At 36.0% G+C, this 19,858-nt stretch overlaps 1 protein-coding gene across 1 annotated transcript in view; it reads right to left on the reverse strand.

The window, feature by feature from the left end:
* THSD7B (thrombospondin type 1 domain containing 7B) overlaps positions 1-18,980 on the reverse strand; it is a 315,944-nt gene extending 296,964 nt beyond the window's left edge. Inside the window, exon 1 of the mRNA XM_075284543.1 lies at positions 18,762-18,980. The gene's annotated coding sequence lies outside the window, so the exon portion shown is untranslated. The remainder of the gene's footprint in view (positions 1-18,761) is intronic.
* Between the last annotated feature and the right edge of the window lie 878 nt (positions 18,981-19,858).

The raw sequence follows: 19,858 nt of genomic DNA on the forward strand, positions 1-19,858 counted from the left end.
GCATTTTGGAAAGGGCAAGCTTTTTCATCCCTCCAGCTTGTCTCTAGAATCCGCATATTCAGTAAGTCTGTGTGAAGTCTGTGTGTCTATGGATTCATAACTAGGAAGAATGTTCTAAACTTGGCACCTCCTAGGGCTGCAGATTGATCTCCTGGACCCCTCCTCACCCTACCAGCTCAATTACCTTAACATATTCTGGGCTTTTCGTATTCATTCTGGAGAGGGCAAAGCCAAAAATCCCTCTATCTTGGTTCTGGAATCCATTAGTGTATGTGACATGTCTTTCTCCAAAGTTCTGCTCTTTCCCTTCTAGATCATGTCTATCCTTTCTGGAAAGGGAAATCCCTTTGTTCATTGAGCTTAGCTCTAGAATCCACATATGTAGCAAGTGCATGTTAAGTAAGTTTCTCCAAAATTTCTCCAAAGTTCTAGGTCTCCATCTCAGCCTACAAAGCTAATAACATTTACATATTCTCGGGGCTTTCCCTGCTTATTCCCCTCCTTGCTGTGCCATGCAGTAAAACTTCCCCATAGGACATCTGATCCTAAATTCTCGCATCCTTTTTAGAACCTGTTTTGAAATCCATCCTCAGATCCAGACGCAAATCTATGAAATATTTTGTACAAATGTCGCCTTCCATGCCCATCAGCACTACACTGCCACAACGCACACATCTTACCCACCTTGTGATTTCTCACTTGCTGGCCCCATAGGATCCAGAATTAATTTTCACATCCTGCTCCGGCGCTCAGTAATTACATTCTGTGCCTCTAAAAACCTGTCAGATGCTTTTTATAGTCCTGACCTTTGGATTGCAATATTGTCACTTGACTAGACCCCCTGCCAGGTGTGACTCCGCTACACACCGCGTTATAATGGGCTCATTATAGTATATACCCATGTTACACGCTCTGTGCAATTCTGCCCTATTTTCCATCCGTATATAAGAAAAACTGTTGTCCTTTTATAGTAAATTGTGTCAGTCATTATCAGGTAATACTCACGGGTCACTGCGTATGGAGCATAAAACATACCGCACACATGTAAAGCCTCGTGCACATGGATGTACCATATTACTAATCCGTAACACAACACTAATAGAAATCTATGGAGCCGTACAGTATTAACCGTAACCCTAGTAACCGTACTATAGAGCTTACAGTATACATTATAGAGGAGTTCAATTATTCACAATATATCGTAAGATCCTAAAATGCCACCCTGAATATTACCATTAAATGCACTGCACATAAGAGACAATATTATAGCGGTAATATCCTTGTATATAGGGGCAGTATTATAGTAGTTATATTCTTGTACATAGGAGTAGTATTATAGTAGTTATATTCATGTACATAGGAGGCAGTATTATAGTAGTTATATTCTTGTACATAGGAGTAGTATTACAGTAGTTATATTCTTGTATATAGGAGTAGTATTATAGGAGTAGTATTATAGTAGTTATATTCTTGTACATAGGAGTAGTATTATAGTAGTTATATTCTTGTACATAGGAGCAGTATTATAGTAGTTATATTCTTGTACATAGGAGCAGTATTACAGTAGTTATATTCTTGTATATAGGAGTAGTATTATAGTAGTTATATTCTTGTACATAGGAGTAGTATTATAGTAGTTATATTCTTGTACATAGGAGCAGTATTATAGTAGTTATATTCTTGTACATAGGAGCAGTATTACAGTAGTTATATTCTTGTACATAGGAGTAGTATTATAGTAGTTATATTCTTATACATAGGAGTAGTATTATAGTAGTTATATTCTTGTACATAGGAGCAGTATTATACTAGTTATATTCTTGTACATAGGAGCAGTATTATAGAAGTTATATTCTTGTACATAGGAGCAGTATTATAGTAGTTATATTCTTGTACATAGGAGCAGTATTATAGTAGTTATATTCTTGTACATAGGAGTAGTATTATAGTAGTTATATTCTTGTACATAGGAGGTAGTATTGTAGTAGTTATATTCTTGTACATAGGAGCAGTATTATAGTAGTTATATTCTTGTACATAGGAGTAGTATTATAGTAGTTATATTCTTGTACATAGGAGGAGTATTATAGTAGTTATATTCTTGTAAATATGAGGTAGTATTATAGTAGTTATATTCTTGTACATAGGGGAAATATTAACGTAATTGTGTTTTTGCCTATAGGGGGCAGTATTATGATAGGCATACTCTTATACACACACTGCAGATGGCAGTATTATAGTAATCATATTCTTTCTTGCTCTTAGACTAATATTGCAGTGGTTCTGGTCCAGTACAGATATTCTACTTTCTGTATTTCATTGTTATTTTCAGGTTTGTATTACATTTTTATTATTAAATATTTCCAGTGATAGTAATAATATTTTAGTGAATTGAAAGATTCATATCCCCATTTTAAACACCAGTATGTTCTTGAGCTCGATTACTAAAATCTGATTTACTACAGTTAGTTATTTATGTACAGTAATAGTGACTCTAGCTGACATGTCATATACGGCCTCCAGAGATGCCATTGGGGTTGTCAGACTTTGCTATTGGGGTTGTCAGGTTCATGGATATCTCGTCAGATATGTTGTTGGGTCAGATAATACAGAATATCTGATAGATCTCATGTTAGTCTAAGCAGCTGGCTGCAGTAAGTGCAGTACAATAGGAAACTAATGATCCAGCGTGTGAGCAGAAGGCGGTTTATGAGTGACACCCAGAGATGGAGAAGACACGGGTCATATAATGATCAGCGTCCATGCCCGGATCAGCTGGAGACCTCAGGATGTAACTCACATAACAGGACATGAGAAGTCGTAGTTTTATAATATTCATATCCCACAGCAAGAGCCGCTGCGTCCCCTCCCCCGCCCCTCCAGCTGTGGACTATAATGAGCCAGTAACACCAGCGGCTATGACCTGCTTCCATCTAACCATACAGACCAGTGTGTGCTGCGGAGGGCGAACACTGCACATTTATAGATAGATGACAAGTGCACAGACTAGTGTGACTGTACTCATATATATCACCGCAGACCCTGCTATATACTGGGCTTCATATAGTAGTAATGTATCATGGTGGAATAACAACCTATAGTCAGAGACAGGTATAGAAATCACTCTATCTATCTAACTAACGCCTCATACTGCGACATTTCAGCTGCTCCTGTTTTAAGCATGTTTGATACAGGATCTTGGAGCCGAAACGTTGCAGTGTGAGGCAATAAACCTCCTTCACTTTTTTCACTATTTTTGGTGTGCCGCCTGCTTTTTTGGAGTTATATTTAACGGGACAAATCCTTTTCCCATTGGTGAGCACCCTATACCTATACTGGTGCAGTCATATATGGGGTTTTTTGTGTAGTCTATCTATCTATCTATCTATCTATCTATCTATCTATCTAATATCTATCTAATCTATCTCATATCCATCTATCTATCTCTCCATCCATCTATCCCTTTATGTACCTAAGTATCTATCTCCTATCTATCTATCTATCTATCTATCTCCTATCTATCTCCTATCTATCTAATCTATCTCATATCCATCTATCTATCTATCTATCTATCTATCTATCTATCTCCTATCTATCCATCTATCCATCCCTTTATGTATCTATCTCCTATCTATCTATCTATCTATCTATCTATCTATCTATCTCCTATCTATCTATCTATCTATCTATCTCCTATCTATCTAATCTATCTCATATCCATCTATCTATCTATCTATCTATCTATCTATCTATCACTCCATCCATCTCTCCCTTTATATACCTAAGTATCTATCTCCTATCTATCTATCTCCTATCTATCTATCTATCTATCTATCTATCTATCTCCTATCTATCTATCTATCTATCTATCTCCTATCTATCTATCTCCTATCTATCTATCTATCTATCTATCTATCTATCTCCTATCTATCCATCCATCCATCCCTTTATGTATCTATCTCCTATCTATCTATCTATCTATCTATCTATCTATCTATCTATCTATCCATCAATGACCCATCTCCAGAAATATAATATCCATAACTTATTACATTCTGCTTATCACTTTTAGTGTATCCCCCATGACACCGTACTCTGGCAGACATCTCCATAGTCTCACTGCTCTTACAGTAAAGATCCCCTACTATGTCTACGATGAAGATCAAGGACACGGACTCATCAATCATCATGCCCTTCTGGCCCAAAAGGCAGAGGAACTTGGGAGCCGTTGAAAAATCTAAATCTATTCTCTCATGAAAGACTTGGAGAGAGGCGGCGAGTTGGTTCAGATTCATGTCATGGACACTAGTCAGACTATGGTCAGTACAGAGAAGAACATAACACCAGAGAGCAAATAATTCTAGATCTATACAGGCCAGATCTGACCATGATCTAAAGCCATAAGGGCTCAGATATCATCCTGGACAGCAGGTCACAGTACAGAGGATAAAGCCTGAAGATCAAGAAAGTTTGGTCTTAAGAAGTCTGACTTCAAAAATCAACTTCCCTTCAAAAGTTCTCAAGAAATTTCTCTCCAACATAGAGAATGGAAATCTTTGGACCTTAGACAATGTTTAAGGGTCTATGTAGTCCTTGAATTCAGAAAAAGGAAATTTTTTGGAAACCCAAAAAAGAAGGTTTAAGTCATCACACCCAATCTTGGCGAGGAGGTCGAGAGAAACGATTTTGTACTAATTCAGAACTAGAAGGAAATCAATCTCCAAAATAACCTGAGGACTCATTAATAGCAGAATCCAATGGAACAAATCAATAGAAACTACTGATTGGGCATCAGGGAGACGATGGTCACTTGGCTCTGCCTTCTGTTCTCCCATCCTGAATTTTTCATTGTATTCTTTGCTAGAGAACAGAATATAGAGAATCCGCTCTTCATCTTTTATATAGTCCTAGCAGCGGGAGCGAAGAAACTGAGGCCAAATGTACTGCTAACTAGATAGGGGAAATGTATAAGGTATGAATCTATCTATCTATCTATCTATCTATCTATCTATCTATCTATCTATCATCTCCCCTTCTATCTAGCTATCTATCTGCCTATATATCTATTTGTCTATCTGTCCATCTATCTTCACTTCTATCTATCTCCTATCTATCTATCTATCTATCTATCTATCTATCTGCCTATATATCTATCTGTTATCTATCTATCTATCTCCTATCTATCTCCTATCTTCCCATCTATCTATCTATCTATCTATCTATTATCTATCTATCTATCTATCTATCTATCTATCTACCTATCTATTTATCTTCCCTTCCATCTAGCTAGCTATATACTCACCTGAGGAATAAAGGGAAAAGATATATAAATAGATATTGGGTACATAGATTAATAGATAGATATATTAAATAGATAGATAGAAATTGGGTAGATAGATAGATGGATGATAGATAGGTAGATAGATAGATAGATAGATAGATAGATAGGAGATAGATAGATAGATAGATAGATAGATAGATAGATAGATAGGAGATAGATAGATAGATAGATAGATAGATAGATAGGAGATAGATAGATAGGAGATAGATAGATAGATAGATAGATAGATAGATAGATAGATAGATTGGAGATAGATAGATAGATAGATAGATAGATAGATAGATAGATAGGAGAAAGGGTCAGATAAGAACCGAAACGTCGCTGCTTGGAATAAACCCACACTTTTTCTAAATATTGGAGTGCTGCTATTTTTTCCATTTTCTAGATAGATAGATAGATAGATAGATAGATAGATAGATAGATAGATAGAAGATCGATAGATAGAAGATAGATAGATAGATAGATAGATAGATAGATAGGAGATAGATAGATAGATAGGAGATAGATGATAGATAGATAGATAGATAGATAGATAGATAGATAGATAGATAGGAGATAGATAGATAGATAGATAGATAGATAGATAGATAGATAGGAGATAGATAGATAGATAGATAGATAGATAGATAGATAGATAGATAGATAGGAGATAGATAGATAGTGATAGATAGATAGATAGATAGATAGATAGATAGATAGATAGATAGATAGATAGATAGATAGGAGATAGATAGATAGTGATAGATAGATAGATAGATAGATAGATAGATAGATAGGAGATAGATAGATAGATAGATAGATAGATAGATAGATAGATAGATAAAGCCAAGATTCAGCAGATTCTTTGAAAAATACTCTGGGACTGCTTTGGCTGATCCTGAAGATGTGAACATAGCACGATAAACATAACTGAGCAAATGTTGAGTAAAGAGGAGTAATCAGATGGAATTAAGTGTAACCTCCAGTAAATGAGATTGCCCTTTGCTGCCCGGCTGTAAATGACTCCCAGTATTGACTGCAAGACGCTGAGTGTCATTACAAGTAACACATACACTGCTGTCCCCGCCACCAGGACACAGCCGACCGCCGGCGTATTCATCCAGATCTACAGCGTTAATCACAAATCGCAACGTTTATACTGATCAAGTGACAGAAGAGGAAAATAATCATTCTGCACTGGAGTATATGTATGATATCAAATAAATGGAAGAACTTTCCATCTAGTAGATAGTCAGTACTGAATAATTGTTAGCTATCTGTCCATCCAGTTCCTATCTATCTATCTATCTATCTATCTATCTATCTATCTCCTATCTATCTATCTATCTATCTATCTATCTATCTATCTATCTATCTATATCTCCTATCTATCTCCTATCTATCTATCTATCTATCTATCTATCTATCTATCTCCTATCTATCTATCTATCTATCTATCTATCTATCTATCTCCTATCTATCTATCTATCTATCTATCTATCTATCTATCTATCTATATCTCCTATCTATCTCCTATCTATCTATCTATCTATCTCCTATCTATCTATCTATCTATCTATCTATCTATCTATCTCCTATCTATCTCCTATCTAGCTATCTATCTATGTATCTTTCCCTTCTATAACTATCTATTTCCTATTTGTCTGTCTCTACCCGTTGATCTATTCTTTACACTGCTGCCTATCTCTAAGGTGTTATAGAAAGTTGTTTGCCCCAGAGAATAGAGCCAACGCAGGACATTCACGAAATAAATATGGCTGCCCATGTTCTGAAAAAGCCGTTGGGATGTTAGCAGGGCCGGGCAGAGACAATTGTCACCTTCACATCAAACACATATAACATAGCACATACTATGAAATATAGCTCGAATAGATTTTGGTTTTTGCAGCCCAGATATCCTGAGATTCCCTATAATTTTTAGGTCTGTGCCCATAAAATGCTTGCCAACTGTTCCAAATTTTCTGGGATGGTCTCTAAGTTTCAGGAGCAGCCCCGGCAAATATAATATATCCTGATCTGAAAGTGAGACACTGCATACAAAGCTCTTTCTAGAAAGTAGGTGGTTCTGGTATGTGCAGGGGCGGGGCTAGGCAGTTTGGGGCATGTCCAGATATAAGCAGGGGTGGGACTTAAATTTAAAGGGACTTAATTTACATATCACACAAAAATCTCATGTAGATTATGGATGAATTCAATAGATGTATAGACATAGATAAATCTATAATTCGTGTTCTATATTTCTTCCCCCTGTGTTTATTCTCTTAATATCGCTATATACTGTCTTCCACCAGATTTTCCATTCTCATGCTGGGCTTTGCAGTTCACCATGAAATGAAGCCCATGAATTATAGGCGGCCTTGGGGTGACAATCTTATGTTAGCGTCACACAACATTAGTCAGCCAGGACCGAGAGGTTAATACATGTCCTTACTCACGTAATAGCCTATGTAACGTGTGCAATGTATGTGCTGTGTGATGTCTGCATAGGTAACAGTCCACACCAGAGAGCAGATTAATATAAATACACCCCAGCAGCAGAAGTCTCCGAAGCGGCCATGCACCAATGCCTTGTGAAATCTAATAAAAACATGTTGGAGGTAGAATATATCCCATTTTACAAGTGATTACCACACTAGGGAAGCTGAATATAGCGGCATGCTCCATCCATCACCCCCTGACAATGCTGCATGCTGCAAGACGTACTTAAGATGTTTGCTGTATACAGCACCTTCCACATTCTGATAGAGACTGAGGAATTGCAATGCAGTGAGACAGCAGGGGACATTTATTGATGGAATCAGCGCATATATATCTGCAAGGATCAAACGCCTAGGAATGGCACATTATAAGGTTTAACATTATAGGATAAAAATAACTACCATATACTGCTCAATAATACAGCACAAATATATTACAAGAAACATGAGTGCAAGAAGTAGAGCAAATACAACATACTTGAATAAAGCTGTGACGAATATTGTGAATTTGTGACCAAATGAACACGATTACAAATGTCCATTATTATTACTACAATAATATTGCCCCATGTACAACAATATGGTATAACTTTATAATATTCCTTCCATGTACAAGAATATAACTACTATAATACTGCCCCCCTATGTACAAGAATATAACTAATATAATACTACTCCTATGTACAAGAATATAACTACTATAATACTACCTCCTATGTACAAGAATATAACTACTATAATACTGCCCCCTATGTACAAGAATATAACTACTGTAATACTACCTCCTATGTACAAGAATATAACTACTATAATATTACCTCCTATGTACAAGAATATAACTACTGTAATACTACCTCCTATGTACAAGAATATAACTACTATAATACTGCTCCTATGTACAAGAATATAACTACTATAATACTACTCCTATGTACAAGAATATAACTACTATAATACTACTCCTATGTACAAGAATATAATTACTATAATACTGCTCCTATGTACAAGAATATAACTACTATAATACTGCTCCTATGTACAAGAATATAACTACTATAATACTACCTCCTATGTACAAGAATATAACTACTATAATACTGCCCCCTATGTACAAGAATATAACTACTGTAATACTACCTCCTATGTACAAGAATATAACTACTATAATATTACCTCCTATGTACAAGAATATAACTACTGTAATACTACCTCCTATGTACAAGAATATAACTACTATAATACTGCTCCTATGTACAAGAATATAACTACTATAATACTACTCCTATGTACAAGAATATAACTACTATAATACTACTCCTATGTACAAGAACATAACTACTATAATACTACTCCTATGTACAAGAATATAATTACTATAATACTGCTGCTATGTACAAGAATATAACTACTATAATACTACCCCCTATGTACAAGAATATAACTACTATAATACTGCCTCCTATGTACAAGAATATAACTACTATAATACTACCTCCTATGTACAAGAATATAACTACTATAATACTACCTCCTATGTACAAGAATATAACTACTATAATACTATTCCTATGTAAAAGAATATAACTACTATAATACTACTCCTATGTACAAGAATATAAGTACTATAATACTACCTCCTATGTACAAGAATATAACTACTATAATACTGCTCCTATGTACAAGAATATAACTACTATAATACTACTCCTATGTACAAGAATATAATTACTATAATACTGCTGCTATGTACAAGAATATAACTACTATAATACTACCCCCTATGTACAAGAATATAACTACTATAATACTACCTCCTATGTACATGAATATAACTACTATAATACTACTCCTATGTACAAGAATATAACTACTATAATACTACTCCTATGTACAAGAATATAACTACTATAATACTGCCTCCTATGTACAAGAATATAACTACTATAATACTACCTCCTATGTACAAGAATATAACTACTATAATACTACCTCCTATGTACATGAATATAACTACTATAATACTACTCCTATGTACAAGAATATAACTACTATAATACTACTCCTATGTACAAGAATATAACTACTATAATACTGCCTCCTATGTACAAGAATATAACTACTATAATACTACCTCCTATGTACAAGAATATAACTACTATAATACTACCTCCTATGTACAAGAATATAACTACTATAATACTATTCCTATGTAAAAGAATATAACTACTATAATACTACTCCTATGTACAAGAATATAAGTACTATAATACTACCTCCTATGTACAAGAATATAACTACTATAATACTGCTCCTATGTACAAGAATATAACTACTATAATACTACTCCTATGTACAAGAATATAATTACTATAATACTGCTGCTATGTACAAGAATATAACTACTATAATACTACCCCCTATGTACAAGAATATAACTACTATAATACTACTCCTATGTACAAGAATATAACTACTATAATACTACTCCTATGTACAAGAATATAACTACTATAATACTACCTCCTATGTACAAGAATATAACTACTGTAATACTACCTCCTATGTACAAGAATATAACTACTATAATACTGCTCCTATGTACAAGAATATAACTACTATAATACTACTCCTATGTACAAGAATATAATTACTATAATACTGCTCCTATGTACAAGAATATAACTACTATAATACTACTCCCTATGTACAAGAATATAATTACTATAATACTGCTCCTATGTACAAGAATATAACTACTATAATACTGCCCCCTATGTACAAGAATATAACTACTATAATACTACTCCTATGTACAAGAATATAACTACTATAATACTGCCTCCGATGTACAAGAATATAACGACTATAATACTACTTCCTATGTACAAGAATATAACTACTATAATACTACCTCCTATGTACAAGAATATAACTACTGTAATACTACTCCTATGTATAAGAATATAACTACTATAATACTACTCCTATGTACAAGAATATAAGTACTATAATACTACCTCCTATGTACAAGAATATAACTACTATAATACTGCTCCTATGTACAAGAATATAACTACTATAATAGTACTCCTATGTACAAGAATATAATTACTATAATACTGCTGCTATGTACAAGAATATAACTACTATAATACTACCCCCTATGTACAAGAATATAACTACTATAATACTACTCCTATGTACAAGAATATAACTACTATAATACTACTCCTATGTACAAGAATATAACTACTATAATACTACCTCCTATGTACAAGAATATAACTACTATAATACTACCTCCTATGTACAAGAATATAACTACTATAATACTACTCCTATGTACAGGAATATAACTACTATAATACTACCTCCTATGTACAAGAATATAACTACTATAATACTACCTCCTATGTACAAGAATATAACTACTATAATACTACTCCTATGTACAAGAATATAAGTACTATAATACTACCTCCTATGTACAAGAATATAACTACTATAATACTGCTCCTATGTACAAGAATATAACTACTATAATACTACTCCTATGTACAAGAATATAATTACTATAATACTGCTGCTATGTACAAGAATATAACTACTATAATACTACCCCCTATGTACAAGAATATAACTACTATAATACTACTCCTATGTACAAGAATATAACTACTATAATACTACTCCTATGTACAAGAATATAACTACTATAATACTACCTCCTATGTACAAGAATATAACTACTATAATACTACCTCCTATGTACAAGAATATAACTACTATAATACTACTCCTATGTACAGGAATATAACTACTATAATACTACCTCCTATGTACAAGAATATAACTACTATAATACTACCTCCTATGTACAAGAATATAACTACTATAATACTACTCCTATGTACAGGAATATAACTACTATAATACTACCTCCTATGTACAAGAATATAGCTACTATAGTACTACTCCTATGTACAGGAATATAACTACTATAATACTACTCCTATGTACAAGAATATAACTACTATAATACTACTCCTATGTACAAGAATATAACTACTATAATACTACTCCTATGTACAGGAATATAACTACTATAATACTACCTCCTATGTACAAGAATATAACTACTATAATACTACTCCTATGTACAGGAATATAACTACTATAATACTGCCTACTATGTACAAGAATATAACTACTATAATACTACTCCTATGTACAGGAATATAACTACTATAATACTGCTCCTATGTACAAGAATATAACTACTATAATACTGCTCCTATGTACAGGAATATAACTACTACAATACTACTCCTATGTACAAGAATATAACTGCTATAATACTGCCCCAATGAACAATGCTGGATCTTCCAGGCTATGCTAATAGACGAGAGTCCTGTATTAGGCACATTCATCCAACAGGACATTTGAATATATTTTATAGCCAGACAATCCATTTAAAAATTGAAGCTCATTCTATCACATTTGTCTTTTTGACTTATTTTATATTTGTTTTGTTTTTATTTCTTTATTTCTTTTGACATTTTGTCTTTTTTAATAACCGGAGTCTCCGTATTCTTAGCACTGACATTTCTTTTCCTCCTTTTATCATTTCTATGTTCTTGTTTAGGAATTTCCTTAATATGTTATTATTGGAACTAGTTCCTTAGGTATAGGAGAGATCTGATAATAACCCCACAGGGCAGCAAAGAAATCAAATTCCCCTCCTGTGCCCTGCAGGCACCATCAGCTGAATATAGGGCTGCTCACCATGTGTATCATCATGACAGACTCTCCGAGCAGTATATTGCCAAATTATTAATGTGATCTGTTAGTGGCTTCTGGGAAGAGCAATTCACATTTCTTGACGAGATGTTTGTAGAAAACTTCTTAAAAACTATTTCGTCTTAAACACAGACCAAAATCAAGTACAATAATGCTTCCTATGTACAAGAATATAACTACTATAATACTGCTCCTATGTACAAGAATATAACTACTATAATACTACTCATATGTACAAGAATATAACTACTATAATACTGCCTCCTATGTACAAGAATATAACTACTATAATACTGCTCCTATGTACAAGAATATAACTACTATAATACTGCTCCTATGTACAAGAATATAACTACTATAATACTGCTCCTATGTACAAGAATATAACTACTATAATACTACTCCTATGTACAAGAATATAACTACTATAATACTGCTCCTATGTACAAGAATATAACTACTATAATACTACCTCCTATGTACAAGAATATAACTATTATAATACTGCTCCTATGTACAAGAATATAACTACTATAATACTACTCCTATGTACAAGAATATAACTACTACAATACTACTCCTATGTACAAGAATATAACTACTATAATACTGCTTCTATGTACAAAAATATAACAACTATAATACTACCTCCTATGTACAAGAATATAACTACTATAATACTACCTCCTATGTACAAGAATATAACTACTATAATACTGCTCCTATGTACAAGAATATAACTATTATAATACTACTCCTATGTACAAGAATATAACTACTATAATACTACCGCTATGTACAATAAAATAACTACTATAATGCTACCTCCTATGTACAAGAATATAACTACTATAATACTACCTCCTACGTACAAGAATATAACTACTATAATACTGCTCCTATGTACAAGAATATAACTACTATAATACTGCTCCTATGTACAAGAATATAACTACTATAATACTACCTCCTATGTACAAGAATATAACTACTATAATACTGCTCCTATGTACAAGAATATAACTACTATAATACTGCTCCTATGTACAAGAATATAACTACTATAATACTACTCCTATGTACAAGAATATAACCACTATAATACTGCCCCTATGTACAAGAATATAACTACTATAATACTACTCCTATGTACAAGAATATAACTATTATAATACTGCTCCTATGTACAAGAATATAACTACTATAATACTGCTCCTATGTACAAGAATATAACTGCTATAATAGTACTCCTATGTACAAGAATATAACTACTATAATACTACCTCCTATGTACAAGAATATAACTACTATAATACTGCTCCTATGTACAAGAATATAACTTCTATAATACTGCTCCTACATAGAAGAATATAACTACTATAATACTGCTCCTATGTACAAGAATATAACTACTATAATACTACCTCCTATGTACAAGAATATAACTACTATAATACTGCCCCTAAGTACAAGAATATAACTACTATAATACTGCTCCTATGTACAAGAATATAACTACTATAATACTGCTCCTATGTACAAGAATATAACTACTATAATACTACCTCCTATGTACAAGAATATAACTACTATAATACTACCTCCTATGTACAAGAATATAACTACTATAATACTGCTCCTATGTACAAGAATATAACTACTATAATACTACCTCCTATGTACAAGAATATAACTACTATAATACTACCTCCTATGTACAAGAATATAACTACTATAATACTGCTCCTATGTACAAGAATATAACTAGTATAATACTGCTCCTACGTAGAAGAATATAACTACTATAATACTACTCCTATGTACAAGAATATAACTACTATAATACTACCTCCTATGTACAAGAATATAACTACTATAATACTGCCCCTAAGTACAAGAATATAACTACTATAATACTGCTCCTATGTACAAGAATATAACTACTATAATACTGCTCCTATGTACAAGAATATAACTACTATAATACTGCTCCTATGTACAAGAATATAACTACTATAATACTGCTCCTATGTACAAGAATATACTATAATACTACCTCCTATGTACAAGAATATAACTACTATAATACTGCTCCTATGTACAATAATATAACTACTATAATACTGCCCCTATGTACATGTATTGTTCACTATTCCACCACAGGATATCATTACCAGGATGCTGACATTGCTTGTACAGTAGGGGATAAGCAGGTACAATATGGCAGCTCATTGGGACTACGTGTTCCTCTGTAAGACTTCCTAACATGCGGTTGGTACGCTCAGACTGTTGCGAGCACTTGGCATCATTATCTCACATAAAACAGGTCCCCAGATCCCAACAAAACCTTGTAAATTCTGATGTCTTTGCAAAAATAGTGCAAAAGATTCTCCTCGTCCCCACAAGTCTCATTGCTTCTCGGTTGAAGTTGTTCCCTGCACCTGGTAATGATCCAGGACCCCTTTATTACTACTTGGGGCTTTCTATAGAGCAGAAAACTCGAAACCTGCTCCGGAAATGTACAGTCAGAATACCTGTCAGGTGGCGGACCCCTCCGGCTATATGGAGACGAAAGTCAGGACGCCAGATGTGAGGGATATCCATCAACTAGAATGAACCCATAGGGTGTTGGAGAACAGACTCCGCTTTATAGGCTTGGGTCGGGTTCACACGCAGGTTTTCTTAAAAAATTGCTGCAGTTTTTGTGGCAGTTCAGATGTTGATCCAAGCTCAAACATCCTGTTCACAGCTGACACTTTGTTACAATTGTGCCTGGAAATCTGGAAAAAAATAAAGGACACCCAAAGGATCCCATTAAAGTCAATGGGGTCGCTCCCGATCACTGCATGTTAGACTGACCGTTTTTCTGTGCTGCGATGGATCGGAACAATGGCGACCGCAACGCAGATGTGAACTCAGCCTTAGACTCCAGACTGATAGATTTCACCTGCACTGATACATAGTTGCAATCTATCAGAATGGAAGACATTGGTGCTGTCGATTTGTTTAGCTCACAGAGGATCGCCAAACTGGATATCATGGGGGAATTTAGATATAAATGTGGCGCATCTTCATCTCACGACCCCTTTTTGCACCAAAGATGTGCCTTATTGTTGCGCGTGTGCCCTGAAAGTGGGCAGAGTCATGCAAAGAACAAGGGAGGTGGGATAGGGATGCCTCGTCCCCACAGATCCTGGGCAGATCAGCCGATATAGCAGCCCCCGGGGTGCCACATCTGCTAGTGGATGGGCAGTGCATGCCGTGCCCCTTCTTTTCACGTAATAGGAGCAGTGCAGTAACTCCATTCACCACATAACTCCAATTGCTCGCAAGGGACTCCTGTCCTCTAGCAGTTTCTAGCACCTAGAAGCTGTTGAATCAGCTGATCTGCACAGGGTCTGGTTATTGGACCCCCACAGATCACATATTGATGATCCATCATGTGGGTAGAGATTTGGGGCTGGCATATGGATGCAGGTAAGTGCATGTGCACATCTATATTCTAACCCTCCTTGGTTGATTGCATTCACATTTCTGATCTGGAACGGCCCCTGCCTGGACCTGTCACCAGGTATGGAGCCCCTAAGATGCCATCATGTCCTTATACTGCTGCGGGCAATGTGCACGTGCAGGAGCTGCCAGGACTCCCACAAGCTAAAAGTTCTTGACCTCAAAATCAGGGCAATGGATGAGACTGAGATCCCCAGGGACCCTGCACCCCAGCAGCACAAATAATATAAAACCAGAAGTCATGTGATACGTTGCATAGATATAACGCGCTCAGCACTCCGCTATATCATCCTGTACTACAACGCCATAATCTGCTTACTAGAATTTCTCCAGAATTATCCAATTTATTTGCCAAAACAAAGCAACAATGTTACAAAAATGACACCTTATGGATAGACTGTAATGAAACAGCACCCCTAGTGGACAAATCCCAGATGACAGTTCCTATTTTTTGAAAATGTTGCACGTATTTTTCAATTTAAGAATCCAACACAATAAACATGTAAGACAAGAAAGACAACAAACAAAACATATAGAAATATCCGTACTGATGGGTCTCTTCTGAAAAACACAATTTCCTTCAATGGTTCTATTTATTCATTTTGGATTGAAGTGAAAGAATTATACAAACATTTTAAAAATTAGCTTTTATTTTGCAGAAGCAGCGTCACTCCTGGATGTTACTGGTATTACAGTAGTCACTTGAAATAAGATGCAATACCAGACACAGCCATGCGCAAAAGTGGCGCTGTTTCTGGGGGAAAAAAAAGATTGTAATAAAATTATATTTTTAGACGGTTATATAAAAGTCTTCCTTGACTGTATCTGGTATTGCAGTGGTCAGTTGGATGAAACTGTGCTGCAATTGCAAACACAGCCATGCACATGAGGGGCGCTGTTTCTGTTGCCTTTTCAGCAATTTTAGGCAAACAATTTTAAACATCAGATTAAATTCAACTTGAATGTATGCAGATATATGAAATGGGGATCTAACAACCCCCTCGCGATCCAGGAAATAAGATCATCACCGGTTGTCCTGGGACCCTGAGCTTTAATCAGTGCAGAAACCGATCATTAAGTATTCAGTTTCCCTGCAGCGCCACCACAGGGGAAATGAAGCATTACACAATGTCCTCTGAAATCTAGTGTATTATATGGGTATGCTGAGTCCTCCAGAGTGACGGACGCTCTTGTATATTGCTGAGATCTGTTCTGGATATTTGATAAGGTTCCTGCTTGGGGTGGTGGTAGGTTTATGTGAGTAAGTGGGAGATAGATTTTCTAATCCAGACAGCCCCTTTAAGGAATCGTCCTCATTCCAGGAGACTTGACAACTACTTCTATACTCCTCCCTGTAGTCACACAACAGGATGATGGTTGGGATTGTCCTCATGTTTATACCTAAGACTACTGTCATTCTCTTTACACTTGATACTTGTCCCTGCTCAGGCTCATCCTCTGGACAGACATATAAAGTTTTAAAAAATTCCATTAATCCAACTTCAAAGAGACCTGACTGATGACCCGGGACAGTGCAAGCAAAGGCTGCAGTAACTTAAAGAGGAGCCTCATGGCTGTCCCGGGGACTAGATCAATGCAAGTGCCCTGTATGGTACCGAGAGGGACAAGGAATAGGAATGTCTTGTAGATTCCTGGGGTTGTTTCTGTAACTATCCTGATGGAATGGCTGGTGATGTAATATCTGATCTATAAGTGTCAGTATAGCAAAGATCTGCAATGATCAGACCCCTAATGATAGATAGATGATAGATAGATAGATAGATAGATAGATAGATAGATAGATAGATAGATAGATAGATAGGAGACAGATAAATGTACTATAGATGAAAGAAAAATGTGAGATAGATGTGACACAGATAGATAGGTAGATAGATAGATAAATGTAATATAGATGAATAGATATATTAGATATATATATATATATATATATATATATATATATATATGATCACAAAAGTCTGCAGTGATTACATTTTAACTAGATAGATAGATAGATAGATAGATAGATAGATAGATAGATAGATAGTCCAAATGAGAACAGCACCAAACAGTTAAATTGTGCAAAACTGGGTGCAAATCCCCCAGGTCACAGCTTAGTATTGACCATGTAAGAAACTCCAAGAAAACACAAGCAGCACTCCAAAAATAGTGAAAAAATGGAAGGACTCTATTATCCCCCAAGTGCAACCTTTCAGAAATGTTCTATAGTAACTGAAGGCTGATAAAGTCCTTGTATTTTTGGTGAGGTTATTTTCTTTTCTTTGAGATAGATAGATAGATAGATAGATAGATAGATAGATAGATAGATAGATAGATAGATAGATAGATAGATAGATTAGACAGACCTACTATCTCTATTTCCTACAGCTGAACCCCTGCAGCTCAGAACACTCCAACTTCAGAGCCAGTAGATCCCTTGCTTATACCTATATAGTCCTACCAACACTGCTGAGTCCTGGTTACCTATACGACCTGAAGACTTTTACTTCCCCTGCCTGGCACTGAGTATATAGTAGTAGAACAACAATCCCCAGCATGCACAGCTACACAGAGACTTGTAGTTTCTCAACAGCTGGAAAGCTATTGAACAGTCAAGCTAAAGAGACACTTACCTCTAAGAAGCCCCTGCACACTGGAGACTTGGTTTATGCAGTGAGCACTGGAGCATCTTGGACACTGCAGGATTACTGTAAGAATCTGGAGACAGAGCATTAAGGAGAAGTGCCCAGATCTTGTCACTGAGCATCCAGCCTGCTCACAGCTGCCTGGGAGGGAAGGGGTTAAGGACAGCTGGTCCTCCCAGGCGTGCAGGGTCCATTGCTGGAGTCCAGTATAATAATCCAGGGGATGGATGGAGGGGCTGCAGTGGCCAGCTAGATGAGACACACAGCACAGCTCAGCGCAGCCCTGACTGCTCCTCAGCTCCAACATCACCAGTGATACCAGCACAAGACCCACCTCCTGCCTGTGCTGCCATCTGTCTGCTCACAAGACTCAGGAGCTACTGCCTGCTGCATGGCACAGGGGTATGGGGGGTACTGGCAGCATGGCAATACTGACCCCCAACATCAGCACCCTGCAATACTGACCCCAACATCAGCACCCTGCAATGATGACCCCAACATCAGCACCCTGCAATACTGACCCCCAACATCAGCACCCTGCAATACTGACCCCCAACATCTGCACCCTGCAATACTGACCCCCAACATCTGCACCCTGCAATACTGACCCCTAACATGAGCACCCTGCAATACTGACCCCCAACATCAGCACCCTGCAATACTGACCACGAACATCAGCACCCTGCAATACTGACCCCCAACATGAACACTTTGCAATACTGACCCCCAACATGAGCACCCTGCAATACTACTCCAACATCTACATCCTGCAATACTGACCACCAACATCAGAACCCTGCAATACTGACCCCCAACATCAGCACCCTGCAATACTGACCCCCAACATGAACACTTTACAATACTGACCACCTACATGAGCACCCTGAAATACTGACCTCAACATCAGCACCCTGCAATACTGACCCCCAACATGAACACTTTGCAATACTGACCCCCAACATGAGCACCCTGCAATACTGCCCCCAACATCTACATCCTGCAATACTGACCACCAACATCAGCACCCTGCAATACTGACCCCCAACATCAGCACCCTGCAATACTGACCCCCAACATGAGCACCC

The sequence above is a fragment of the Leptodactylus fuscus genome, chromosome 8, assembly GCF_031893055.1.
Source record: "Leptodactylus fuscus isolate aLepFus1 chromosome 8, aLepFus1.hap2, whole genome shotgun sequence".
In the NCBI taxonomy this organism is placed as follows: domain Eukaryota; kingdom Metazoa; phylum Chordata; class Amphibia; order Anura; family Leptodactylidae; genus Leptodactylus; species Leptodactylus fuscus.